Source organism: Platalea leucorodia (assembly GCF_965183815.1).
Source record: "Platalea leucorodia genome assembly, chromosome: W".
Classification (NCBI taxonomy): Eukaryota; Metazoa; Chordata; class Aves; order Pelecaniformes; family Threskiornithidae; genus Platalea; species Platalea leucorodia.
Genome location: NC_138859.1, coordinates 43745032 through 43772731, shown reverse-complemented (window position 1 = coordinate 43772731; position 27700 = coordinate 43745032). Strand labels below are relative to the sequence as shown.

General features: G+C 42.3%; 1 pseudogene across 1 annotated transcript in view; it reads left to right on the top strand.

The window, feature by feature from the left end:
• The window catches only part of LOC309601985 (integrin alpha-2-like), a 48037-nt pseudogene extending 27039 nt beyond the window's left edge, over positions 1-20998 (top strand). Inside the window, exons 18-28 of the transcript in view lie at positions 265-321; positions 3029-3121; positions 4289-4365; positions 4461-4534; positions 10708-10810; positions 11596-11706; positions 12231-12335; positions 12661-12774; positions 15853-15939; positions 20010-20126; positions 20909-20998. The product of the transcript in view is annotated as an integrin alpha-2-like (transcript). The remainder of the gene's footprint in view (positions 1-264; positions 322-3028; positions 3122-4288; positions 4366-4460; positions 4535-10707; positions 10811-11595; positions 11707-12230; positions 12336-12660; positions 12775-15852; positions 15940-20009; positions 20127-20908) is intronic.
• The last annotated feature ends 6702 nt before the right edge of the window (positions 20999-27700 follow it).

Here is a 27700-nt window from a genome sequence, read left to right as displayed (position 1 = left end):
AAGGGGTGATGGTTTTAAACTAAAAGAGGGTAGATTCAGACTGGATATAAGGAAGAAATGTTTTACAATGAGGGTGGTGAAGCACTGGCACAGGTTGCCCAGAGAGGTGGTAGATGCCCCATCCTTGGAAACATTCAAGGCCAGGTTGGACGGGGCTCTGAGCAACCTGATCTGGTTGTAGATGTCCCTGCCCATTGCAGGGGGGATGGACTGGATGGCCTTGAAAGGTCCCTTCCCTCCCAAAGCATTCTATGGTTCTATAACACCAGAATCCAGGCTACATTTTCAGACAACTTGTTTTTTGCATCGTCGTCTTTACCGGTACATGGTGCTCATCCTCACTGTTTCTGTTATTGCCACTGATTTTCCATCTTCTCAGAGAATTTTTTTTTTCTTTCTAGTAGTGCCTATCCCAGGAAAGGAGAATGCGTGTGCAAACCTCTCTTCCAATTTATTTTCTTGGATACCAGAATTATTCCCTTTGGCATATCAGTTTGTTTAGGTCAAGGAGAGACACTGCTAACTCAGCATAAAAGTTGGCAACCTCTCAAGTTTCACCTCACCTCAGTATTTCAGTCATCTTGTATTGGGTTTGCGTGGCAAGGTTTTGGTAGTGGGGGAACTACAGGGGTGGCTTCTGTGAGAAGCTGCTAGGAGCTTCCCCTGTGTCCGATAGAGCCAATGCCAGCCGGCTCCAAGACAAACCAAGGCCGAGCCCATCAGCGATGGTGGTAGCACCTCCGGGATAACAGATTTAAGAAGGGGAAAAAAAAACCCTGTGCAACTGCAGCCGGAGCGAGGAGTGAGAATATGTGAGAGGAACAACCCTGCAGACACCAAGGTCAGTGAAGAAGGAGGGGGAGGAGGTGCTCCAGGCTCCGGAGCAGAGATTCCCCTGCAGCCCGTGGGGAAGCCCATGGTGAGGCAGGCTGTGCCCTGCAGCCCATGGAGGACCACGGTGGAGCAGAGATCCACCTGCAGCCACCTGCAGAGATCCACCCACGCCGGAGCAGGTGGATGCGTCCGAGGAGGCTGTGACCCTGTGGGAAGCCCGCGCTGGAGCAGGCTCCTGGCAGGGCCTGTGGGCCCATGGAGAGAGAAGCTCAGGCTGGAGCAGGTTTGCTGGCAGGACTGTGACCCCGCGGGGGACCCACGCTGGAGCAGTTTGTGAAGAACTGCAGCCCGGGGGAAGGACTCACGCTGGAGAAGTTCGTTCCCACTGGCTGCCGTGGGAGGGAGCCCACGCTGGAGCAGGGGCAGAGTGTGAGGAGTCCTCCCCCTGAGGAGGAAGGAGCGGCAGAGACACCATGTCATGAACTGACCCCAACCCCCATTCCCCGTCCCCCTGCGCCGCTCAGGGGAGGAGGTAGAGAACTCGGGAGTGAAGTTGAGCCCGGGAAGAAGGGAGGGGTGGGGGGAAGGTGTTTTAAGATTTGGTTTTATTTCTCGTTACCCTACTCCGATTTGTTTGGTAATAAATTAAACGAATTTCCCCGAGTTGAGTCTGTTTTGCCTGTGACAGTAATTAGTGATCTCTCCCTGCCCTTATCTCGACCCACGAGCCTTTTGTTATATTTTCTCTCCCCTGTCCAGCTGAGGAGGGGAGTGATAGAGCGGCTTGGTGGGCACCTGGCGTCCAGCCAGGGTCAACTCACCACAATCTTTTCCTCACTTTAGACCTTGGCACCCACATCTTCCGTTTGACTCCCAACAACATGCCTGAATGCAGTTGCTGTGCCACAGGGAATTTGTATTTGATAAATCAAGCATGCAGCATCGATGCGGCCTTAAAGCACAGAGTTTGGATCTAGAAATAGTTTTACTGCCAAGGCCATGTATTCCAGCTAGACAGTTAATCAGATTGAAATGATTGCTATACCAGAAGCTCTTCTAATGAATTTTGTCTTAGAAAAGGGAAAAGAAAGGAATTACACAGACTATTTTGGGGAGCACAGTAAATCTATAATCTCAACTGTTGCTCCCAAACAATTCATGTAGGATGAAATTCAGACTTCAGTGCTTGGCCTATGCAGTCAGGCTGCTACTGGAGAGGTATGTGAGAACCCCAGGGGGGAAATCCAGAGCAATACCTGTACTGAAGGGAAAGGAGGGATAGGAGCATTCATCACTGTCCAAGAGCAGCATTTTCCTGAACAATGAACTGGCAGAAGTACTCCACACAGAGCACTGAGGGTGCCCCTCTACCTCCCCATCCTGTTGCGCAGCAAAATTGCTCGTTCCACTCATGCTATACCGAAGCTAGGATTTTCTTTTACTTTAAAAGCTCATTTGCTTAGAAGTATTTTAACCTGCAAGTGAAGCTTTTGACCAAAAATGTGCCTGCTTCAAAGCAGGAAGAAAAGCACAAGCTGAGAATGTATGATGGATGTTGTTCTATGGTGGGGGGGGGGGGGTTGTAGCATATTTCATGAATGGTAAATGTCTGGTAGGGATGCTTTTAACAAAAGACAGTACATTTTAATGAATTCTTTTCAAAGTGATGATAAACCTTGATGTAGGATGATGACATGCTAAATATTCTGCAAAAAGTAGTCAATAAACCCTTATGTATTGTAGATTTTCCTACAAAATGTACAACAGAGTTTCCCTCTACACACTAACTTCTGCAGTGAGAGTACTTAACTAGCTCTCAGGTTGTGTAAATATGACTGCAAAAGTTCTGTAAAAATGCTGTAAAAAAGCACTGTAGGAGTTAATGCTGTAGGTGACCTGTACTCTCTGCCTGTATTCCTTCTTCCAAGCTCAGCACAAAATTCTCACAAAATCATTACAGCTCACAAGAAATTGCATGGGACCAGTCCTTGTCCCACCTTTCTCCTGCCTCTCTTCTAGGCTTATCTCTCTTCCCCATCCATCTGCATCTCTAGGAATTACTGCCATAACACCTATTTGTACTGCTCCTTAGTGTAATACAAGTCCTGTTGAAGATAGATACAGACTGGGAATTTCCTCTCTGTTTTATCAAAACCTGATATTAAGATGACATTTCTGTTTGTTTCCTCTGCAGAGCGATGGGACTGAAGTCTCATGTCAGACAGGAACAGCACAAAGTACAGTCATTTGCCAAATAAGCTATGCTGTTTTCAGAACAGGACAACAGGTACAGCTAGCACATTTAAATAACCTTGAATGGTACCCAAAAGCTTTTTTTTGTTGTTTTCCCCTAAATCTGCATTTACTGCTGGTGAGGATTTCTTAGATTTGGCAACAGTTAATTTCCCTTTGACTTTCAGAGGCATTAAAAGAAGCAAACTAAGGGCTAAACTTTTGTGACCCTCTACAGGGCGAACCACCAGAAGGCATAAAGGCGGCCGGAGGAGCGGCAGGGAGTTTGCTCATCTGCCTTACGCTTAGAGTGTGCAAAGCACTCTACCATATTAAAGGAAAAAAGGCTCTCAAAGCACATTTGTCCCTAGCCATGGCTTTCAAATGCTACTGTAGCTTTGTAACTCTTGGAGGTTGAGGGCTGGGGGCAGAAGCAGAGAGCATCATGCATAGCCTCCCGGGAACTGAGCACAATTCCTGTCAAACCCCTCCTGCTCCATGAACCAGGGGTAGCTCCCTCTCCTGCTCTGTGAATCTCATCTCTCCAAGAAAGCAGCATTGCTTTGAGAGGAGAGGGGTGGCCCACACAGCCATAGGATAGATCATATATCCTTTTTCTCATATATGCCATAAATCCTGTGATATCCACGGTTTTATGGAACTTAATCTATTATGCCTCTGGGGTAGAACAGAAATAGGCTTCCAGCCTTTAACACAGTCAACTGGAGCAATAAGAAACTTGCCAGAGAGAATAGAAACATGATGTTCGGGAGGGGGGGGGAAGGGGGAGAAGCAAAACCAAAAAACCTAATTAGATATAAAAAGTTAAGTTTGTTCTGAATTTTTAATAGCATTGGTCAAAGTGGACCTGTTGGAGTGAATAGAAGAAAAGAGTGAATACAAAGGTTGTGTCAGTACTAGTGTTTAAAAGCATGTAATTGAAGCAAACCTGAACACCTTTTGTTGCAGCTTGTAGCTAGTTATACACCATTTAAAAATGCAAATAGCTAATGTTTATGTAACAATGTCAATTTGTAGGTGAGAGAACAAAGCAATTCTGTAGTATTAGAAATTACTGAAATACTACACAGAAATAGGTGAATTCAGATACAGAGGGCAATTCTAGATGTTTGCACATATGAATAATTATGTTGTTATTGTGAAGTGCTTTGAATGTTGTACCATCAACTCATTTATTGTGTGTTCCTTGTCTCTTCCATAGGTATCTTTTGATATTAGTTTTGATTTTAACCTGAAAAATCTTCAGAATATGGCAGTTCTAAGTTTTTGTGCATTGAGGTAAAGTATATAATCATATGAAAGCAAGTTAGGTATTAATACCTTATTTGTATAAAATAATATAACATCCGATTTAAATGTGTTTTGATGAACAGTGAAAGTAAGGAAGAGCAAGAACTGGACAACCAGGTCAGCTTTTATGGTATGATGCAGAAATTCACTTCACAAGGTATGCTGAATAATGTAAAGAGTTGCTGTCATTTTTCAAAGGCATTTGAATATAGTAACAGTCTTGAAAAGACAGTGAAACTTTGTTTTCATTTTGGAAGTCATAAAAAATTCCCACTTCATCAACAATAGCAGAACCTCATGTTCTTCCAATAATCTTACACACAAAAAATTATGGAATATGTAGTAAGAAATTGTGGATCCATGTTTACCTCTGCACAGGGGATCAGATGTTCATGTGAATGGAAGCAGTATAAAAACCAAACAGTGCTTGTGGTTTTGATAATATAATTAGTATATACTATATAATAAGGGTGGGCCTCTGGGATCAAATGTAGTGACGTTGGATCAAATCTGGAGTTACTGATCAAAACTGAACAAAAGTGCAACAATAAAAAGAAACAAAAATGCCCCAGTTCAAACTCTCAGCAAAGAAATTAAAAAATTAAAAAATAAATACATTTTTACGGACATATCTGCTGAAACTGAACCAAAAATGTAAACACTTGTTAGCAGTTTGAGATAATGATTTGAACTGAAACCTGAGGTGGCAGATGGCAGATTCCCCCTTGCTGCAGCTGCAGTGGCAGTGGGAGCAGCACACCCCACTGTCCCATGCACCCGGAGACTCTGGCTCACACCTACCATTTCCCTCCTGGCGTCAGCCCTTTCCCCTCCCTGTGGAAGGCAGGTTGAGGCTGTTGCAAAAGGGATCCTTTACCCTGGGAAGGGCAGTTTGTAAGGAGAGCCAGTTGGGTGGGCAAGGGGAGAAAGACAGACAAAAATCCCTTTAAGACTGATCTTTATTTCATGCCATTGAAACCTCTTATCTTCAGCCCTGGAAACCCCCAGTGATCTGGGATGCACTGAAACAATAGTCTGTTACTATTCCAGACAAGAATAACTTCAGTTACAGTTTAACTTAAATTAGAAGTGAAACAAAAATACACTGGTTTGACTCTTGGATCAAGATAGGATATTTTACTTTTCATCAAAGAAAAGATTTGTTTATCTTTCCCAATTACTGAATTTCTAGGATAAACTATATGTAGTTATATTTGATGCACTTGGTCACCAATTCTTGGTGGAAAAAATGCTTTTGCGTCCCAAAGCATTAAAAAATTTGTAAACATAAACTGGTAGAAAATAAATAGTAATTATTCAAAGAATGACAGAAATGTGAAAAAGAGGAAGCTACTTAAAAATGCACAGCAACAATGAATTTGGGAAATGAATATTCAAAAAGACCACCGTAACTACAAGAACTGTTGGTTGCATGCAATGACTTGAGCTGGAATTGGGAACACAGTACAGAAGCTGAGTTTAATAACCTGCTTTGCAACAGCAGTTTCGAAATATTCAGAAGCCCTGGATTCACCGCAGCCGGGTGCATCAATTCTGGAGTTGTGCAGAATTTTTCAGATTATTTTAATTGCCAAAAAGCACTTGAGTCAGCGAAGTGAGTTGTTTCAACTCTCTGAGAAAGTCGAATGAGACTTCAGGAGAAGCAGAGTGTTTGTTACTAAAGCTAGCAGCCGCACAGAGATTACAGGAACATCTGACTAGGTGGCTAGCACAGCAACTTAAGCAGCCTCCTAGGAAATTGAGATGGTGTAAACTTGAATCAGCAAATTTAATTAGCTGAGAAATGCAAATGGAAACTCAGTGCTTAAGAACAAGCCAGGCACAGAGTCTATAAAAGAGTTACTCGAGGAAAAACAGGGTTTTGAATTCAGGTGCATCTCCTGAGTATGAGAAAATGCAATTTCATATGCATGAAGGAATCCCTACAGCCAGAAAAGGATTAGTTATTCCTGGAGATGAATCAATTTAAAAGAACTAAAGGAAGTACACATTACGCTAAGGTACAATTTTAAATTCTTCCCTTGGAGTTAGCTCATTTTTACACTCTCTTCCACTTAGGAAATATCTATCTGGAGATAGTTCCTTCTTGAGGCAGGTAATTTAGCCAAGAAGCAACCTCTTAAAATACAAGGGTTGAGGAAAAAAGTGTCATCTTGCTGAAGTGAGGCTTTTCTAGGGAAAATCTCCTAATCTCAGTTTCCAGGAGAAGAGGTGGGAATCAGTCTTACTAGTGACTCCTGCAAGGACAAGGAAGCTGATACTGTGCATCCTGGAAGGACTGGAGATTTGAGCAATAAGGAAGCAGAAAATGCTTCATGCGGGTTTTCCTAGGAGTCCTTGTGAGGAGGCCCTTCAAGGAAAGGGCCCATGGGAGGAAGCATGGAGGACTGAAAAGGATCTACGATGCAACATGGAGGAGCACAACTGATCAGGAAGCACCTCTGTGAGATGGCACATGTGTTAATTTGGGATTGTACGCACAGATGTTACCCAGATTAAACGGGGAGAGCGGCACTGCTAAAGAGGAGGGATTTGTACCTTGTGCTACAGGAAGAGCTGATGTAGGGAATCAAGATGATAGCCCCTGCTCCTTGTTAACTCACTCCCCAGCTTGGTTTTTGACTGCTCAAATTAGCCTCCTCGAGGATGAAGACCAGAAACAGTTCTGGGATGCTTCAGAGGAGGAGCTGCTCACAATAGCATATGGATGCAATATACCACACAGGGATGCTTTTCTTGTCTTTGAACGCGGTCCCAGCTGGCTGAGCCCCTCGAGCATCCACAGGCTCTCGTACCACATCCTTCCATCACACACCTGTAATTTCATGCTACGGTGGGCTGTAACCACCCTCATGTTACTTTGGAAATTTTTAATGAAAAAAACCCCATAAATAATAAAGAAAGTGGCCCAGAGGATACAGAGGGCTATGGGATATGTACCATGCACACAAGCGGGGTGCTGTGTGTGTTTCCACACCCAGGCAGTGCGGAAACAAGCCTGCCTGTGGTCTATGGCGTTAGGGTCCAGGATCTCCCTTGGGGTCTGTTGGTATTTGCTGTTATAGATGTACCAAGGGGGACTGTCAGGGGGCCTCTTCTGAGGATGAAGACCACTGCAAGGCTGAAAGTTGCAGTTTGTGCCTGGGAGAGGAGCTTGCAGTATAGCACTGAAACACCACGGGGTGCAGGAGGCTGAGCAGAGCCTGCGTTTCATGCAGGCCTCCTGTCTTACCTTCACGTGCTTGCTCCAGCTACGGGCTTCAGTATACCATGTATTTTCTTAACCAACTTTGTAAAATTCAAACAGCAGTACAAGTGACTTATTTTATCTCTGACTGCACTTCTGACCTGTTTCACGAACTTACAACAAACCAAAGCATCGGGGGCCCAACTTAAATGCCTCTATGCAAATGCACACAGCATGGGGAATAAACAAGAGGAGTTAGAGACGTGTGCACGCCTGCAGGGCTATGACCTTATTGGCATCACGGAGACGTGGTGGGATGGCTCCTACGACTGGAGTGTTGGAATGGAAGGGTACAGGCTCTTTAGGAAGGACAGGCAGGGGAGATGAGGAGGGGGTGTCACCCTCTATGTCAATGACCTGCATGGAGCTCTGCCTGGGGATGGATGAGGAGCTGACCGAGAGCTTATGGGTCAGGATTAAAGGGAGGGCAGGGACAGGTGACATTATAGTGGGGGTCTGCTACAGGCCACCTGACCAGGAAGACCATGCGGATGAGGCCCTCTATAGACAGATAGGAGCAGCCTCACGTTCACGAGCCCTGGTCCTCATGGGGGACTTCAACCACCCTGACATCTGTTGGAGGGACAACACGGCAGGGCATAAGCAATCCAGGAGGTTCCTGGAATGTGTTGATAATAAATTCCTTCTCCAAGTGATAGAGGAGCCAACGAGGAGAGGTGCTATGCTGGACCTTGTTCTCACCAACAAGGAGGGGCTGGTGGGGAATGTGAAGCTCAAGGGCAGCCTTGGCTGCAGTGACCATGAAATGGTGGAGTTCAAGATCCTTAGGGCAGCGAGGAGGGCACACAGCAAGCTCACTGCCCTGGACTTCAGGAGAGCAGATTTTGGCCTCTTCAGGGATCTGCTCGGTAGAGTACCATGGGATAAAGCCCTGGAGGGAAGAGGGGCCCAAGAAAGCTGGTTAATATTCAAGGATCACCTCCTCCAAGCTCAGGAGCGATGCATCCCAACAAAGAGGAAGTCAGGCAAAAATTCCAGGAGGCCTGCATGGATGAACAAGGAGCTCCTGGACAAACTCAAGCACAAAAAGGAAGCCTACAGAGGGTGGAAGCAAGGACAGGTAGCCTGGGAGGGATATAGAGAAATTGTCGGAGCAGCCAGGGATCAGGTTAGGAAAGCTAAAGCCCTGATAGAATTAAATCTGGCCAGGGATGTCAAGAGCAACAAGAAAAGCTTCTATAAGTATGTCAGTGATAAAAGGAAGACTAGGGAAAATGTGGGTCCTCTCCGGAAGGAAATGGGAGACCTGGTTACCCAGGATATGGAGAAGGCTGAGGTACTCAATGACTTTTTTGCCTCGGTCTTCACTGGCAAGTGCTCTAGCCACGACAGCCAACTCACAGAATGTAAAGGCAGGGACTGGGAGAATGAAGAACCGCCCACTGTAGGAGAAGATCATGTTTGAGACCATCTAAGGAACCTGAATGTGCACAAGTCCATGGGACCTGATGAGATGCATCTGAGGGTCCGAGGGAACTGGCGGATGAAGTTGCTAAGCCACTATCCATCATATTTGAAAAGTCATGGCAGTCCGGTGAAGTTCCTGCTGACTGGAAAAGGGGAAACATAACCCCCATTTTTAAAAAGGGAAAAAAGGAAGACCCGGGAACTACAGGCCAGTCAGCCTCACCTCTGTGCCCGGCAGGATCATGGAGCAGATCCTCCTGGAAGCTATGCTAAGGCACATGGAAAATAAGGAGGTGATTGCTGACAGCCAACATGGCTTCGCTAAGGGCAAATTGTGCCTGACAAATTTGATGGCCTTCTACGATGGGGTTACAGCGTTGGTGGATAAGGGAAGAGCAACAGATGTCATCTACCTGGACTTGTGCAAAGCATTTGCTATTGTCCTGCACAACATCCTTGTCTCTAAAATGGAGAGACATGGATTCGACAGATGGACCACTCGGTAGATAAGGAATTGGCTGGATGGTCACACTCAAAGAGTTGCAGTCAACGGCTTGATGTCTGGGTGGAAATCAGTGACAAGTGGTGTCCCTCAGGGGTCCATATTGGGACCAATATTATTTATCATCTTTGTCGGCGACATGGACAGTGGGATTGAGCGCACCCTCAGCAAGTTTGTGGAGTGGTGTGGCTGATACTCTAGAGGGAAGGGATGCCATCCAGAGGGACCTTGACAGGCTGGAGAGGTGGGCCTGTGCGAACCTCATGAAGTTCCACAAGGCCAAGTGCAAGGTCCTGCACATGGGTCGGGGCAATCCCAAGCACAAATACAGGCTAGGTGGAGAACGGATTGAGAGCAGCCCTGAGGAGAAGGACTTGGGGGTGTTGGTCGATGAGAAGCTCAACATGAGCCAGCAATGTGCGCTTGCAGCCCAGCAAGCCAACCGTCTCCTGGGCTGCATCCCCCGCAGCGTGGCCAGCAGGGCGAGGGAGGGGATTCTGCCCCTCTACTCCGCTCTCGTGAGGCCCCACCTGGAGTACCGCGTCCAGCTCTGGGGCCCCCAACATAAGAAGGACATGGACCTGTTGGAGCGAGTCCAGAGGAGGGCCACGAAGATGATCAGAGGGCTGGAGCACCTCTCCTATGAGGAGAGGCTGAGAGAGTTGGGGTTGTTCAGCCTGGAGAAGAGAAGGCTCCGGGGAGACCTTATTGCAGCCTTCCAGTACTTCAAGGGGGCCTACAGGAAAGATGGGGAGGGCCTCTTTATCAGGGAGTGTAGTGATAGGACGAGGGGTAATGGCTTTAAACTGAAAGAGGGGAGATTTAGATTAGATATAAGGAAGAAGTTCTTTACTGTGAGGGTGGTGAGGCACAGGCACAGGTTGCCCAGAGAAGCTGTGGATGCCCCATCCCTGGCAGTGTTCAAGGCCAGGTTGGATGGGGCTTTGAGCAACCTGGTCTGGTGGAAGGTGTCCCTGCCCATGGCAGGGGGGTTGGAACCAGATGACCTTTAAATGTCCCTTCCAACCCAAACCATTCTATGATTCTATGATTCTATGAAAGCACATCCAGTTACATATGTTTTCAAAGCAGCTGCCAAATCGAAATGTATTGTTTTATGGTTGTTAACTAGGCTTGCCAACATCAACTTCTATGAAGTATACTCTGGTCACAACATTCCTTTCACTGTGAATAATTTTGAAGATATTGTCCCCACGTTCAGCTTCTCAGTTAAGGTTAGTAAATGGTTCTGGTTCGAGAAGCTTCATTACCTCCTCTTGTAGTCTAGTCCCAAAATGTAGTTGAAAAAACATTCCTGATTTCACTGTCTGATTTTGATGATTTTGAATCAGTCAAATAAGAAAAAAATTGCAAATAGATGGGGGATAAATGCTTACAGTCTTTAATGGATGAGGGATTGATCCTGCACTGTTTACATATTTAGAAGATGGTTAATGCTTAACTTTAGGCCAACTTAGACTGTTATTTCACAGAGCATATTTGTCTTCTGCTGACTTGATAAAGGAAAACAAGTCTTTGCAGGCTTGGACTTTGAAACTTGAAGTTTGGCAAGAGTTAAGTGCTAAAACCAGACGCAAGAACTAGCCAGATCACAGCATTTATTACATAACTCAGAATAACTTAGATCCAAATATGCAATGTGGAAGAAACTTAAATTATGTTCCATTTACATTCCTGTAACTGCTACTCTAAAGGACTAAATAACAGGCCTATTGGCTGTGGCAGAATATTTGCTTTTCAAAATATATTTCATGCAGTTAATAAGAGCTTTGCTAAGGAAACAGACAGGGACCTGAAGCTATACAGTATACTTTCTGCTTTACTATTGGCATAATGTAATTATTACCCTAGGAAGTGTATTAATACAAAAAACATTGAAGCAAAAGGAGTTCAGTTCTTTCATAATCATCCATGATTTCTGATTTTCTTGCTATACCAAATAATTTATGCATATGTAAGTACAGCTACCTGAATTAATTGTGAGTTATTTGCTTTGCAGGTAACAACAGGAAGTATTCCAGTAAAGATGGCATCTGTAAAAATCCATCTTCCAGAATTGACCAACAAAGATAACCCACTGATGTACATCACTGCAGTCGCCACAGATCAGGTAAAGAACTGAATTGCACAAACTGCTGTGTTTCGGGGTTTAATCAGTACCATAAACATCAATTATTTCCCTCATAGTGTGGCTGAGATTCAGGGAATCTCTGCCTTTTCTCCTTGTCCCTTCCTCACAAAGGGAAGGGGAAGGACCACAATGTCAGCTGTACACTGGTCTAGTACTTGGCAGATATGGATTATCTTTATGGTCCATAACTGACTTTTCATATGACCCTGGAGCTCTTCGACTAGGTCCTTCTCCAAGTTCCTGGGAAGGGTATAATAAAAATGGAATTTTTAGATCAAGACAAACCTTTCAGGTCAATCTAGGGGAAAAAAATCACCATAAGAGCATTTTAATTCTAACCAAAACCACATATGGTCTCTTAGTTTCCAAAAGTATCCAGTATTATATAATTCACGATCTAGCCTTTCACAGCCACCATCTCATCACAGAAATACATATTATTATGATGACTACAAACTCCTGAGTATGATGTTATCCAATTCCATTCCTGCCATCTTTCCTAGGCCAGAGGTGTTACTTGTCAAGCTTGGATAAATCCACTGCAAATAGGAAAAAGATCTTATTCTGCATCTTTCAAGAAAGAGAACTTCAGAGCTTCCAAAAAACTGGTAAATAAGACTTAGGTCTGCAGTACCGCAGGACAGGGGCACAGAGCTGATCCTTTCGAGCCCACTGCTGTACCTGTGGGGACAGCTATGTTGGGGGGTGGCATTCCTCACTCACAGTGCAGGAGTGCAGCCTATGGATGTTCTTACATATTGCATCTGCCTTAGAGAGAAGAAAAGGTGTGTGTTCTTCACAGCTTGCAAGCACTTAATTTCTATGCACAGAATAGCAAAGGCAAGGGCAAAAAATCTGAATGATAAAAGAACATTTGTTAAAGTATATTTTTTAATGCATGCTGTTGCCTCTCCTTGCTGTTTTCCCTGGAAGAACTGTAAGAATGCAAAGTGCAGTACCATTGCATGCAAACTGGAAGACCTCATGCTGAAGGGAGAATATTTCGTGAATGCGTCCACCCAGATCTGGAATGGAACCTTTGCTGCTGTATCAGCTGCATCTTCATGAAGGAACCAATACTCAAATATTTCCTAGTTCTTGATATTTTTCAAACTTGGGTAAAGAGACCTTCCAATCTAGAAAGACCTTCCTTTACATTGTTGTGTGTGTTTTTCCAGATTGAAAACTTGAATATAAAAGTTACTTTTAAGTAAGTAGTGAGGCTGCATAACAGAGCTGATAACCTTCAGTCCAGCACAAAACCTAGAGAAAGTGCTGTGATAATCCAGATCTTCACAGCTGTAAAAAAACATTTTTCTGCATCTGTTAAATTCATTCAAGAGGAACTACAGTTTCCACAAAACTCAACATAGGATAGCAGAGTACAGTATCATCATAGCCTGGAAAATAATGTTGCTTTTAGCTTTTGAACATCATAGCCTACATAGTGATCATTTTAAGTCACATCAAAATATCAAAAGCCTATTAGTGCTGCCAGTTATATTTGTTAGAGAAGGTATGGAAATTTTTTTTAATTGATTTTTTGTTTTTATTAGAGTTGGTGTCAAAGAAACAGTCCTTGCTTAAAAACCTACAGGATGCTTAAAAATATCCATCGGTAATATCTTGACTTTCCCATTTTAAATAACCACATGTCCTCCAGGATATAACTCATCATGAATTACCAGACTTTTGAAATGAGACCACGTTTGAATCATAGAATCATTAAGGTTGGAAAAGACCCTTAAGATCATCGAATCCAACCGTTAACCCAGCACTGCCAAGCCCACCACTAAACCATGTCCTCAAGCACCACGTATACCCATCTTTTAAATACCTCCAGGGATGGGGACTCAGCCCCTGCCCTGGGCAGCCTGGGCCAGGGCCTGACAGCCCTTTGGGTGAAGAAGTTTTTCCTAATATCCAACCCAAACCTGCCCTGGCGCAGCTTGAGGCCGTTCCCTCTCGTCCCATCGCTTGTTCCTGGGGAGAAGAGACCGACCCCCACCTCGCTACAGCCTCCTTTCAGGCAGTTGTAGAGAGCAATAAGGTCTCCCTTCAGCCTCCTCTTCTCCAGACTAAACAACCCCAGCTCCCTCAGCTGCTCCTCATAAGACTTGTGCTCCAGACCCTTCACCAGCTTCGTTGCCCTTCTTTGGCCACGCTCCAGCACCTTGATGTCCTTCTTGTAGTGAGGGGCCCAAAACTGAACACAGGACTTGAGGTGCGGCCTCACCAGTGCCCAGCACAGGGGCACCATCACCTCCCTGCTCCTGCTGGCCACACCATTCCTGATACAAGCCAGGATGACATTGGCCCTCTTGGCCACCTGGGCACCCTGCTGGCTCATGTCCAGCGGCTGTCGACCAGCACCCCCAGGCCCTTTCCCGCCGGGCAGCTCCCAGCCGCTCCTCCCCACGCCTGCAGCGGTGCCTGGGGTTGTTGTGCCCCCAGGGCAGGACCCGGCCCTGAGCCGCCTTGTTGAATCTCATGCAGTTTGCTTCTCAGCTAGGCAACCAACCAAACTGCCTTGGAGTCCTGGGTTTACCTAGGGCGTCAGGAACATGGCGCAGTCTCAGTCTGTCTGGCGAGTCTTATGGCAGGTATTGACATTTAACAGCAGGCTTGTTGTCAGCTTCAGCATTCAGCTCTTAAAAGGAAAAGGTCAGGTTGATAATGTAATATACTTATGCAAGTGTGTGAAGGAAAGCATCTGTCTGTCTGTCTTTGTAAAAGATTGTATTTTTCAAATCAGCTGGGTTAAGACCACTTGTTAGTGCTGTCAGGTATGCAGAAGGTAGAGACCTGAATAAAAGGTTGCTACCCTCACAAGAAAGTAGGTGGAAATAATTTGTTTACCAGTGGGAGATGGGAAGGGAAGATTGCATGTCACAGTTTTCCTCTCATCTCCCATTTTGTTACTTTCTATTTGATTGTCAATGTTCAGTGCAAATAATCTTGCAAGTACCCAACAATGCCACATAATCAGCCTTTTTATTTAGTGGCAATCAGTCACTGTCCAAGAAGAGGACAGCAGGCTTCCTGGTACCTGCTAAGCAAAGCAAGGAAAGATGTGTTTAGGAATTAACAAGGTGCCTTGAATAGTGCTCAGGCAGGTTTCTAACCATTTTGGAGTGCAGGACAGACCACTTGGGCAGATGGCCACGGTGCAGGCATGCAATAACTGTACACTGCAGGGATGGTCAATTCAGTGTGCATCAGCTGCTGCGGACCCACAGTAACTCACATTTCCTGTGTCAAGCCCACAGTACCTGACCCTGCTGGGGGCTGTAGGCTTGTTAGAACCAGCCACAGAGAAATGGTTGAGGAGGCAAAAGGACAGAGCACTCATTGCATCTGGTACAGCTGGCGAGTGCTCCCATGAACCTGAGGCCATTCCCATGCACAGGGAGAACAGTAGTGGTGAGCTGGTAGTGTCTGCACAGTTGTGCTCCTCTGCCTCTGGACACATGCACAGAAGGAAGTGTTATCTGGCACAAGGTCCCTTTTCAAATAGGAATTGGCTTAAGATTTTTGTTGTCATCTTTGTTTAAGCTGAGGGAGTGATGTCAGAATTTGAGCGGTGGAGAGGAACAGAGTGATAGGAAAAAATAAATGGGGAAAAACAGAAGCATTGGATAGAAGTGAGGGGGAAAGAAGGGAAAGAACATCCAGTTTCCATTTCTTTCAAAGGCCAGAGATATGTCCCCATCTGTCTTTTGTTGCTGAGCTATTTCTCCTTTTCTTACTGTTATTTTTTTTCTCCATCTCTTCCCTGCTAGTAGCAGTGACAGCTTTGAAATAACTATAAAAATGGATATATAATAAAATTCTTCTGTTTTGCTTGAACTATATGTTAAAGAAGAAAAGCCAGTTCTCCAGTTTCATTGCTAATAAGTAAAACCAGCAAAATTAGGTCTGGATTACTGATACATTATTATTTCCATAGACACATTAGCTTGGGACAAATAAAAAGAAATATAATTTTAATTTTCTTAATACTGTGATTTTTTTCTGGTTCTGAAGTCTTCATTTCAAAGCAAGAGAATTATTTTTAGGATGTCTATATTCTAATCAATTTGCCCTGTAATAGAGCTTTACAGTTTTTTTAATCTTCTCTTTCAGTCAACTTTCCATACATTACAACTCTCTGCAGAGGCTATCTATACACATAACCCCAAGATATTTATAATTGGAGAGAATACCCTAACTGTAAGTGATGGATAAGTAGATTTTTTTCAACTTCTCTATCTTTTACTGTATTAAAGTGATAATATTTAATTTTCAGTGTCCTTTAGGAGTACATAGCAAATTACAAACTCTGATGACATTTGATTATATTGAACTAATGTATCCTTTTGGCTATATACATCCTCCCTTAAGTTACTAAAATGTTTTAATTTCAGCCGACTGCTATATAAACCAGACAGTTAAAATCTGCAGATCTCAAATAGATTGTAGAACTATCAGCAAAACTCAGTTAGAAACTTCTGAAATTCATTTAGCTTCCTGTTCATGAAAAGATCAAAATTTGGACTTCTTTCTGTGACAGAATTAATTGTTGTAGATAAATGAGCTCTGGGAAACATTTTACCAAATCTGATTTATAGTCTTACTTCTGTAAGTATATTTGGTTTGATGTTTGTAGACAGATGTTTGGCACAGGTCTCCAGCAAATATACTTAATCTCATTTGTAAAAGAATGTGGAGCATTTTTTGCATTTGGAATGGCTGTCATGTGGACAACATAGACACAGCTAATCTCAAGAAAAGTCTCCAAACCACCACTTTGTTAGTCTAGAATCCTTCTCCCAAGGTTTCCATCCACTATATACAAACATAAACAACACTTGAAGAATACATTAGTGCTGTGGTGATGTTGTAGTAAAAAGATACCTTGTTCTCTTGGCCTATCTAGAGAGGAACACACTTCCATTTGTAATATTAAGTTTAGATTTATTTTTACAGGATTTACCAGCCTGTTTTATCCATAAAAATAACCAAGGCCTTTGAAGACCAAAATGCAAGTTAGTAAGGGAGTCAAATATCTGTGAGAATGTGTAGCATAGCCCATTCACAGGCAATGGAAGATTCAATTAAATATGTATGAAAGCAGTTATTGATTACCTATCTCAATGTGGAAATAAGATCATAATTCAGTACTGTCCTGGTTTCAGCTGGGATAGAGTTAATTTTCTTCTTGGTAGCCGGTATGGGGCTGTGTTTTGGGTTTAGGATGAGAACAATGTCGAGGATACACTGACGTTTTGTTCTTGCTAAGTAGTTGCTAAGTGGCGCTCACACTGGTCAAGGACTTTTCAGCTTCCCAGGCTCTGCCGGGTGCACAAGAAGCTGGGAGGGGGCACAGCCAGGACAGCTGGCCCAGACTGGCCCAAGGGCTATTCCATACCATATGGTGTCATGCTCAGCATATAAACTGGGGGAGTTGGCTGGGGGAGGGGCAACGATCGCTGCTTGGGGATGGGCTGGGCATCGGTCGGTGGGTGGTGAGCAATTGTAGAATGTATTGCTTGCTTCGTATTACTATTGTACTATTATTACTTGTTTTTATTATTATTGTTATTATTACTATTACTACTGTTCTATTTTTATTTTACTTTAGTTATTAAACTGTTCTTATCTCAACCCACGAGCTTTCCCCTTTTGCCCTTCGGATCCTCTCCTCCGTCCCACCGGTGGGGAAGTGAGCGAGCGGCTGCGTGGTGCTTAGTTGCTGGCTGGGGTTAAACCACGACAAGTACTATTTTTTTTTTGGTCATTGTTTTCTCATGGATCACTCCATTTCTTGTAAAGAACCTCTAAATAGATCCATTTGTATTCAGGGAAACCTCCAGTGCCTGAAGAAGCAAAGGGAATATATGTGTAGTTCTGGAAATAATGCCATGGTTTTGCAGGAAAATTACATGCCTGTATTTGAAGTGTGCTGAGTGCCTCATCTTTGTGGCATGGTATTATTTCTGCTAGGAGACGAAACTCATTAATGCACAATGCAAATATTCCAATTAATTGTACAGGCTTTTTAGGTAGCTCATAAACCATGTATTACTGGGCATTTTTCCACAGTTGGACCATGATACTGCCAAACTTACATCACAACAGTTCTGTTGGTGATTTCAGGAGAACCAGAATTTGAATAATTATTCAAATGACTGTTGATTAAGTCAGCTGACAAATAAAAGGTAATTCCTGAGCCAGCCATTGAAACATCTGCAGCTGGGACTTTTACAGCTCTGAGTCAGTGGCTGAACAGACCCTGAAAGTTATCCACAGGGCTCCTAAGAAACACAGTGGCTTTTGGTGAGGCTTACAGCCTGATCCTTACTTGATAGCATCTTGCCCTGTGAGAAGTCTTGGCAAATGTGCCAGCTGATGGAGGTACACTCTCCCTAGGGCAGACAGTTTCCTTTGCCACTTCAGCGATGGAATCAGTACCCAGCACTGCATATACTTCTTGGCAGGCCAGATGTGCCCTTCACACTTCCTTGGGAATGGGACAGTGCAGTAGCAATCTGAGTGTGTCCCTACTTGCCCTGTTATTTTAGACCAGTAACTGGGTTGGTAGGATTCATCCAACTTAATATCTACATTAATCATCCACATCAGAGTTAGCCCTTCTATAAACCCTAACCTATAGAAAGAATAGGTATTTCTGAGATGTAATTCATCTCATCTTTAAGATGATTCTAAAAAATAGGTAAGGTGAATTATGCCCTAAAAGAGCCTATCTTTCTCCATTGGAAGCCAAGGGTCTATATTGTAGATATAACACTAGATGACGTGAATCCCAGCCGTGGTATCTTACTGACCACAGTTTTACTTTAAGGAAGACATTTGTTCTTAGGCATACATTTACCTCTCCAAAAGTGCCACTTCACTGTTAATGGAGAAAGCATTACTAGGCAAACTGCACATACATATGAGATTGGCTCTTTAATTTGGACAAGCTGGGTTGCCATGTAGCCAAATGAATTAATATTGCCTTGTGATGCTATGTGGGGAAGCTGCTTAGATATCTTTGCGTAAAAGCTTTCAGATTTTTTCCAAATTGGAAAGGACTGCCAGCTGGAGGACAGAACGTTAACCTGCTATAATCATCATTATGGCCATTTGGTTAGAAAATACACAAAGCCAACCTGCCTCAGTGAAAGGAATACACATAGCCACACCTAGCAAAACATTGGAGCCTTCCAGCAGAAATGACTTAAATCACTGAGATGTCAGTCCAGTGCAAGTTTCCCAGAAAGCCTAAGATTAAATTACACCAGACAAATGCACTGAGAAAGTAAACCTACATTACTTCTTTTATCATGTTTCAGGAAGGAAAAAAAACCTTCATGCTAAAACTATGTCGTTCCAAGATTAAATCCAAAGATTTGACAGTTCACAAATATTAGAGCAATGTCTCCCTGAACAACTATGTTATATGTAACTATATAGTTGGTCATACCCAATCCAACTAAATAGGGTATCACCTGAAAACTAACTGCCAGACACTATATGCTGTTCTGGGAGCTCTCTGGCATTGCTTGTAGTTCAGGAAGCATAGGTGTGCTAGAAATACTCCTGTTTGACCCATACATCTTACTGCAAATTCTTACAGTTGACTCAGGAGAACACAGATTAACATGAGAAGATCTAACAAGTTGTTAGTGGTTTCCCAGAAGGTAGGAAGAGCAGGCAAAGGAGACAGAGGTACCTGCCTGGCAGGAAGGGAGAAATTTCAGCAGACGCAATGAGTGCATGATGTCTGGCTTCCATGATTTGTATTGCCTTCTACAGCTGCTCATCACAGATAACAGGCTCTGATAATGCTCAGTTAGAAGTAGTTCTTCTCCAGCTGACACAGCAAAAGTCTGTTTTGAGCAGATGGGGCTCTACACCAGGCTATTCCCAGCCTGCATGCAAGCATGTCTGGTTTACCTAGTGATGGTGCATCTGTGCACTATGGGGACAACTCTGAAAGACCTCCTGTTAATGGAGAGGCAGAAAGCTGGCAGGAAGAGATTGCTTCTCTGCCTGTTGTGTATGGCTAAGAGTGATGAGGGCCCCTAATCCTTAACTGGCACTGCCAATGTGCCATGGTGGTGCAACCAGGTACCTGTAGACACCAGTGAAAGGGCTGTAATTGCCTGGTGTGTTCCAGTTATTGATCCTGGAATGTGTGCAGTCCAGCTGCTCTTGATTAGTAAGTATTTGGTTTACAAATCCTACTTTATATGCAGTTAACATTAACCCTTAACACACAATCTCTCTGCTTTCAGATCCCAGTTATAATAATGAAGCCAGATGAGAAAGCTGAGATACCAGTTGGTGTTGTGATTGGCAGTATATTGGCTAGACTCCTCTTGCTGTTAATACTGGTTGCTGTTTTGTGGAAAGTAAGTAGGTGTTTACATTCTTAAAAAGAAAAGCAGAAAGGGATAAATACATTTGGGCTATTTTCTTTGGAATCTCTCTTCTCTGGTGCTGAACAAAACTGTACATGCAGTTTAGTGGTAAGAATAATACTGCATTGGCATTACGCCCTTGATGGGAGCATTTAGAAGTGCTTTAAAAATCAAAATTCTAAAATGGGTCCCCATAGAAATTGGCAACATGAAGATGATAAATGAGTTGCCAATGGTCCAAAACAGGGGCAGTGGCATTTTTTTTTTTTTTTTTTTCTTTTGACATTGCCTGCCTCCTTCTACAACTCCCCAGCTGGGCTCTGAAATCCCATGATATTCCCAGTGGGCAAAGCTGGGGAACAGAAGCAAGGAGATAGGGTATACATTGAACAGACAAAAAGAGAACAGAGAAGGGTGAGGGTAAAAAGTCATTTACCGAGGATACCTAGATTAAGGGGAGGAAAAGTTTTTCTGTGTGCCAGGGCATTGGTGCTTCAAGGGCTCCTTGGCACATTAAAGCAGCCTGGAGATGCCTGTATCTTGGCAGGGAGACAAATGGCTACTCAGCACTGCTGTTCTGGCATTTAGTTGCACCAGGCAGGAGTTTAAGGCCCAGCTCCTTTCATTTTACAGTTAGGAATTGCCTACAAATCAAACACCGTGTGTGTGTGCATGCACACATGCATTTCTACCATCACACTATTTAGCTTAGCTGAGAAATGTAACTCTTGATGACTGACTGTGATGTGGTGTTATTTTAATACTTCTCACAGCTTGGCTTCTTCAAGAGACAGTATGAGAAAATGACACAGGATCTAGAAGATATCAATGAAATTACAGAACTCACAAAGGACAAAGACTAAAGATGATGAGTTATGTGGATAAAGAGAGATATGAGCCACCAACAGTAGTTGTGATCCAGTTGGCTCTTCAGCTGGAATGCCTTAAAGCTTAATAACATTTAAACATTTCTAATGAAAGTGTCTTTTTTTATAGATGAAAATATTTTACAGATTCTACTCTATTATAAGAGTAACTGCAGGACAGTTTGGTTTTTTTCAAAAATTATTTATAGTGCCTTTTCTTATAAATTTTTGCTTTTTAAACAAACTTAGCCCTTAGAACTGGCAGGTCCAGAGTTTACAGTAACATATTGTGCCAGCAACCCTTCTGATCCACTGCAGAGTGAAACAATTTATTTCAGATTATTGTGGAACAGCATGTTTGTAATTCAGTTGACAAGTACCATATGTGTAAAGGACATTTTCTATTAAGTTGATGATGAATGTGTGGTAAATACTGCTTCCAGACTGGGAGAAGAAAACTCATTTTTTCATTGACTCCATCCTTATTGTTTTAGAGAAATGATTTGCACCAGCAAACCTTTGTAACCTCTCTGAGAAGAAAATATGAATTTCGTAACCACTTACAGCATGTTCTCTGCAATGTTATGACTGGTTTTCAAATTTCATCTTGAGAAGCACTACCAATACTGTTACACTGGGCTTTATTTTGTATCTATGAAATGTTATGTTTTGGGGTGTTTTTTTTTTTTTTTTAACATTCTGAAAAACAATCTAAATTCTAATCTCAATTGTCAAACAAGATTGTTGCCATCAGCTGAGTTTGTGACCACAACAATTATTTTAAAAGTAAAAAAATAAATGTAGCAATTGCATAAATCTAAAGAATAAGCTCCTGACTTGTAATTATGAACCCTGAGGGCAAATGCTCTGACAATAAAGATAAAAATTTGTCTGCCTCAATTCTTGTATAAACTTGAGGAAGAAAACAAACCCTATACATGTACATGTGGGAAGCTCCTACATAACTAGGGTCATGCACTCCAGGCCAGAGGGAGAATTTCACAACAGAGCAGATGGCAGCATCTTTCATTTCTAGTGCTGCCTGCAAGGAAATTTAGGCATTTGACCAGATTTCCTTCTTCCACCTTAGGTGGGAGGTACAGGTCAATATCTGACATCCAACTTCTTGGGGGATTTAACAGTTTATCAATTAGGCAGTAATGATTTAATTTACTAGTCTTCACTGGGTTTTATTTTGTCCCAGACAACAGGATTTTCCTCCCAGCCTGGACATAATACTTTTCCCAAAATAAAGGGAAGGCATAGCAATGGGTAAGATTTTGTATCCTAACTACTTCAAGTTGCTAGTTTTATTTTTCTTTTACAATTAATACTTAATTGGCTAATTCAGTTTTTCTAATGGGTGAGTTTATTGCATTTTAAGTTGGCACAACTGCAAATAATGCTAGAAATATTATGTATATTTTGTATTATGCACAAGGGCTTTTTTTGTTTATTTGTTTTAGTTTTTAAAAACAGCATGTTACAGGTGAAATAATATTCCGAAATCTTGAGCTTCAGCACATGCTTCCGTTTGTGCTTGCAGCAAGAGAAGTCAGGAATACCTTCAGCAAACTCAAGTTATATGATTCTGGTCTTGAATCTAGATGCTGACTTCTTGAATTAAGTCCAAACTCAGAGTTAGTTTCATATGAGCCTATGTGTAGATTTGGCATGTACAAGAGAGTTTATAATCAAACTGACTTCTGAAAGCTAGCATGTAAGCTCTATGGGAGCAGGGACTGTATACCTCTGCAGGGCCTACCTGAGGGCCTAACAGCATTACTACAATAAAAACAAGAATACTGCTGAACACGGCATTTATTTTTAAACAGCACCCTGAAGAGAAGAAATGCTACTGAAAAAGCACTATATGAAATGGGGCCAAATATGTCTTTGTTCCAGTAGCACACAGTGAAAACCCTAAGGGGATGACTCTACTAGGTATACAAAGAAGCTGCACTTAAAATCTTGTAGGTTATAGTTATGAGTAGAACACTACCAGTAAGCTATATTGTAGTATAAGTCAGTTCACATTAGTGCAAAATATCTATTTGGATAGCTCTGAGTGCAGCTATGTTGGTGTTAAAACCTTACCACAGTCAGGCCTTCCTATAAACACGAGGTTATCTTCACTAGCATCTAAAATTACACCATATTCTGCCAGCCCCATGCCCCGCACTTTATATAGAATTGGTTGGCAGTAGCATCTCCTGACACCAGCTCTGGCTATTTCCCACCATGCGTTGGAAAACCGAATGCAACATTTCAGCAGGAGCACAGTGGGGGAGGAAGAGGGGGGGGATGAACTTGGCTGTGAATATGAAGACAGTCATGGCAGTAACTACCACCTGAAAACTAGCCACTTTCATGGAGCTTCCTCTTATTCCCCTTCCCCCCCCCCTTTCAACTCCTCCATATTTTAACAGTGGTACATAAAGTTTCAGGCTACCAACTTTAACACTTCTATAATACAGAATCAGATGACCCTAATCTTAAGGCACAAAACTCCATCTTTCACCAAGTCTCAGTGTTCTGCAGAATTGAAAGCCAGATTCCTTATATCCTGACTTGTGTGTATTACCCTTTATATCCAAAACTGAGGTGCAACAAAAGTTTGCATATTAAAGACTAAAGAAAATGAAGGTATGAAAATGCATCTCAAAATCCATAGCTAATTGCCTCAACTTTTTATTGCCTTTAAAGCTAATAAAGTGTACATAATTTTCACAGCCTCAGAAAAGTTGAGTTCTATCTTTTAAGTCAACCTTTCTGCTCTCATTTATGATCAATTAATCATGGGCAATCACCAGCTTTGGTGTGCTAGCAGTTTTAAAAATGTATTTGCCTCTTTCTCTTAAAGCGGTAGAAATGGAATGTTTAAAACAGAACTGCTAAAAAGATACATCAGGATGCTAATTTTTGTAACACTTGCTAAGATCAAATTGCATGGTTGGTTTGTTTTTAAAAAAACAGGCCTAAGGTATTTAAAAAAACCCAAACCCTGCTGATTTAGAGTTATCAGCCTATTCTTAACTCTCTTTCTTCAAGTACCTCCAAAGGACACTTAACAGAAGAGCTCAAGATTGAGTTTTCAGAGCATTGGGGGTGGTGGTGGTTAGCATTGTCTGCTTTCATTACATTTCATTAATAATTAGTTTTAGCAGTTTCCTCTTTCTAATGTTTTTGATGGAGCAAATGAACGCATTAGTCTATAAAACTACAAATTCTTTGAACAGCTACGGGAAAAGTAATCTAAGAGAAAAGCCAAAAAATCTAGTTTAAAAGTTGAGCAATGTAAAAGCTTCATTCCTGAGTGCAACTGTAGCAGTTTCATGAGTGACAGCTGAAGCCAGCACCTGCATTTCCCAGCACAGCCAGCACCTGGGCAAGCCAGGCAGGCTGGGAGCCACTCCTCCTGCACAGCCATCTTTCAGCTACCATCTCCTGGGGTAGGCTCCTTATAACATAACCCCCCCCCCGCCAGTTTATTTCATGACAATCTTCCATCAGTTACTGTTTTCATAGTATGCATCAGGCTGAACTTCTCTTGAGAACAGAACAAATGAAAGATTTTGAGCCAGAAAACTCTTAAGCAACACTGATATACGGACATTCCACCAGACAAAGGCATCAGTGTATTCAAATATTGCCAGCCAAGACCAAGACATTTTTCAGAAGGACAAATTCTCACTCCAAAGACATGCACTTCCCTCCCACAAACACCACTCATCTGGCAGATCTCTATGCGAGTCACATGTTTACCCTCTGGTCTGCAGCATCTGTTCCTGGGAACATCTGTCTGTACCTGGAGCCACCACCTCCGCAGCACACTGTGACACAGGCGGAAGAGCCACAGAGGGGTGGGATTAACCTCCCAAGGTTAATAGCCAAGGCAGAGAAACAGCTGGACTCATCCCAGAAAGCTAGGACTGCATTGTATATTGATCTGCAGCTGTCTATCATCCCACTCATGGACCTCACCAGAAAACAAGGTAGTCCTCATCCAGCAGCCTAGTCCTGCGTGTGTAGAAACCAGGAGATGTGCAGCCATATCGTTCCTCGACATGCAGTCAGACGCAGCTGGGATTCATCCCCTGGCCTAGAAATTTGGAAGCACTTCTAGACATAGCCTTAGGCAGCTATCTTAGAACAGAGTAATTTGCCCTCTTAAGATATCTCCCTAGCAGAGAGGGTAGCCCTACAGAGGGAGCCGGAACACCGAGCTTGGAGTATGGACTTAAATTTCAGTGAGATACATTTTACCTCTAATTATGCACATCATCCCTCCTAGGGGCTTTTCCATTTCGCTTTTAGATGCCAGCTGAAGAACCCAAAATTACACAATACTGATACATCATTGTTCCAGAACAAAGCAGTACTTGCCTCATGCACAGCTAGGACACAAAATGACATTTCATTGTTTTGACCATGGCAGTGTACACACATTGTAACACTCAGCTGTGACTCAGTACATCATCTCTTCCATTCATTGTTCCTGGTCACTGTGGGGAGGGAGGTACACAATTATTCTTTCTCTTCTTTTCTGCACCCTCCTTCCCAGCTGCATTGCTGATGGGGAAGGTGCACTTAAGGTCACCCTGGAGAAATCTTCCAGGAGACTGCAGCACTAGAGAGGCACTAGTGCAACACAGTGAATCCACAGGAATTGCCCCGATCATAGGGCACCAAGTATAATTTAACTGTTCTAAATACCACTGGTTTTCTGTATCAAAGCACAGCACCAGTATGAAAGCACTGCATAGGTTTTACTTCATTCATAAACCATCCACCACAAGGCAAATTAGGCATTTATTTTTGCGAAATTAATACACTAATTAGTTGCATGGTAACAGCAAACATGAACATGGAAAAATGAACACCAAAAATGTGAAACAGTTTGCATGTTAGTTTTCTTTTTTCTTTTTTTCTCTAAAAACAAAAAGAATTATTTGACAGAGGAAGTGATCTGTACTCAGGTTTCTGTACAATTCCCAGTAAAAATGACATTCAAATAGTAGAGGGCTTCTCTCTAACCTCCAAAGCAAAGGAAAATTCAACCTTGAACTTGCTCAGTTCTGTCTAGATAACAGGGCCCACATGGTTTGGAGGCTACATGTGTATGCGCACAAGGAGCAGCTGCTGTCCTGCAGAGCAAGGACTTGCTCACTTCCATTGAGGAAAGTGCATCAGTAAGCTAATGAGCACAGTTTAACCACGCTTCTGCTTGAAGTTGTGTGTTTCACTGGGTTTTACTTAAGCTGGATACAGTAACCATCACTAAGTATTAAAACTGATTGAGATCACTGGGAAAAAAAGATCATTGCCTAATTTTCTGGTTTTATTTTGTGCAGCTAGCAGCTGTTCGTAGATTTTTTTTTTTTTTTTTTACTGCAGACACAATGAAATGGATTATACAGCTGAGGCTTAAGTGTTGTGTGATGTAATGATATATAAGCTTGAGCAAATAATTTTACTTCTCTTTACCTCATTTCTCTTCCTTTATATCTATCTTGTCTACACTGATAACGAGCACTAGATAAAATTGCCTCTCAGCATGAGTAAAAATGCCATACACAACGGGACTTTGAACTTTTAGCACCTAAACACTATCATGGCACAGAACAATAATATAAATACAATTATCTTACTCAGATGAGCAGCCCATTGTTTCCAGTGGAAGCACAGGCATACTATGTCAGTCTTTTTAACTACGTTTCAAAACAGTAACAAAAGAAAAACTGTATTAAAATCATAAATGTGAATATAAATACATATATAAACTGCAAAAAGTTCAATAGATGCACTTTCCTTTGGAAAAATTAATCCATTTTGATGACTTTGAATTCTAACCTGTCTAAAGTCAAACTACTAAAACAAATTAAAGTTATTCTTATAGTTGCCTTTTTGTAATAATAGCCTTTTTTTTTTCCTGCAGCACCATACAATTACACAGCCAAAAAAGCTCCTTCAGTATTGATGATGTCTAGACATCATTAAGTAGTTACAGGTTTGCGTGTTATTGCTAATCCAAGTTTGTTGCTGGTAGAATATTAGATCTAACTTTGAATCAAGGTATGTCCATATTTTTTTAAATGTAATGGACTTGTAATATCAGCTGCACAGTAAAAATGTTTGAGACACACAGCTACTGGAAAGTAACCACTAATAAAAAGTTAATAACTCTGGGGTATAGTTTATATTTTCTTCTCTGTCTGTACCAAAATGTTTAATCTACTTCAAGTAGCTTTCATGTTACAAGAATGTCAAAATAGCATAAAGCTTGCAAACTGATTCTGCATTCATATAAAATTAAACTCAGGATTTTAAGATTAAAAAAAAATTCCAATTGTCCTGTTGTGACCTCCCATGCAGACAGTGAACACAGACTAACAATATAAAGGCATTAAAGCAGTATATATCACAGAGGACTAAATACCTTGCAACCAAGAGTTTTAGGGAAGATTGTTTTAAAAACTGACTCCATATTAAAAAGCACAAAGTGATGATTTCAAAGAAGAGTCAAGAACACTTAAAAACCCTACTTATTACTCATTCATTTCATTCAGTCCTAATTAAATTGTTCAAATTGAAATGTCTATTATAACTGCTTAAAAACATATAGATTCTCTGTAAAAACAAAGTTAAACCACTATGCTCATTAGGAACAGTAACACTTTATTTTTAAAAAGAGCACAG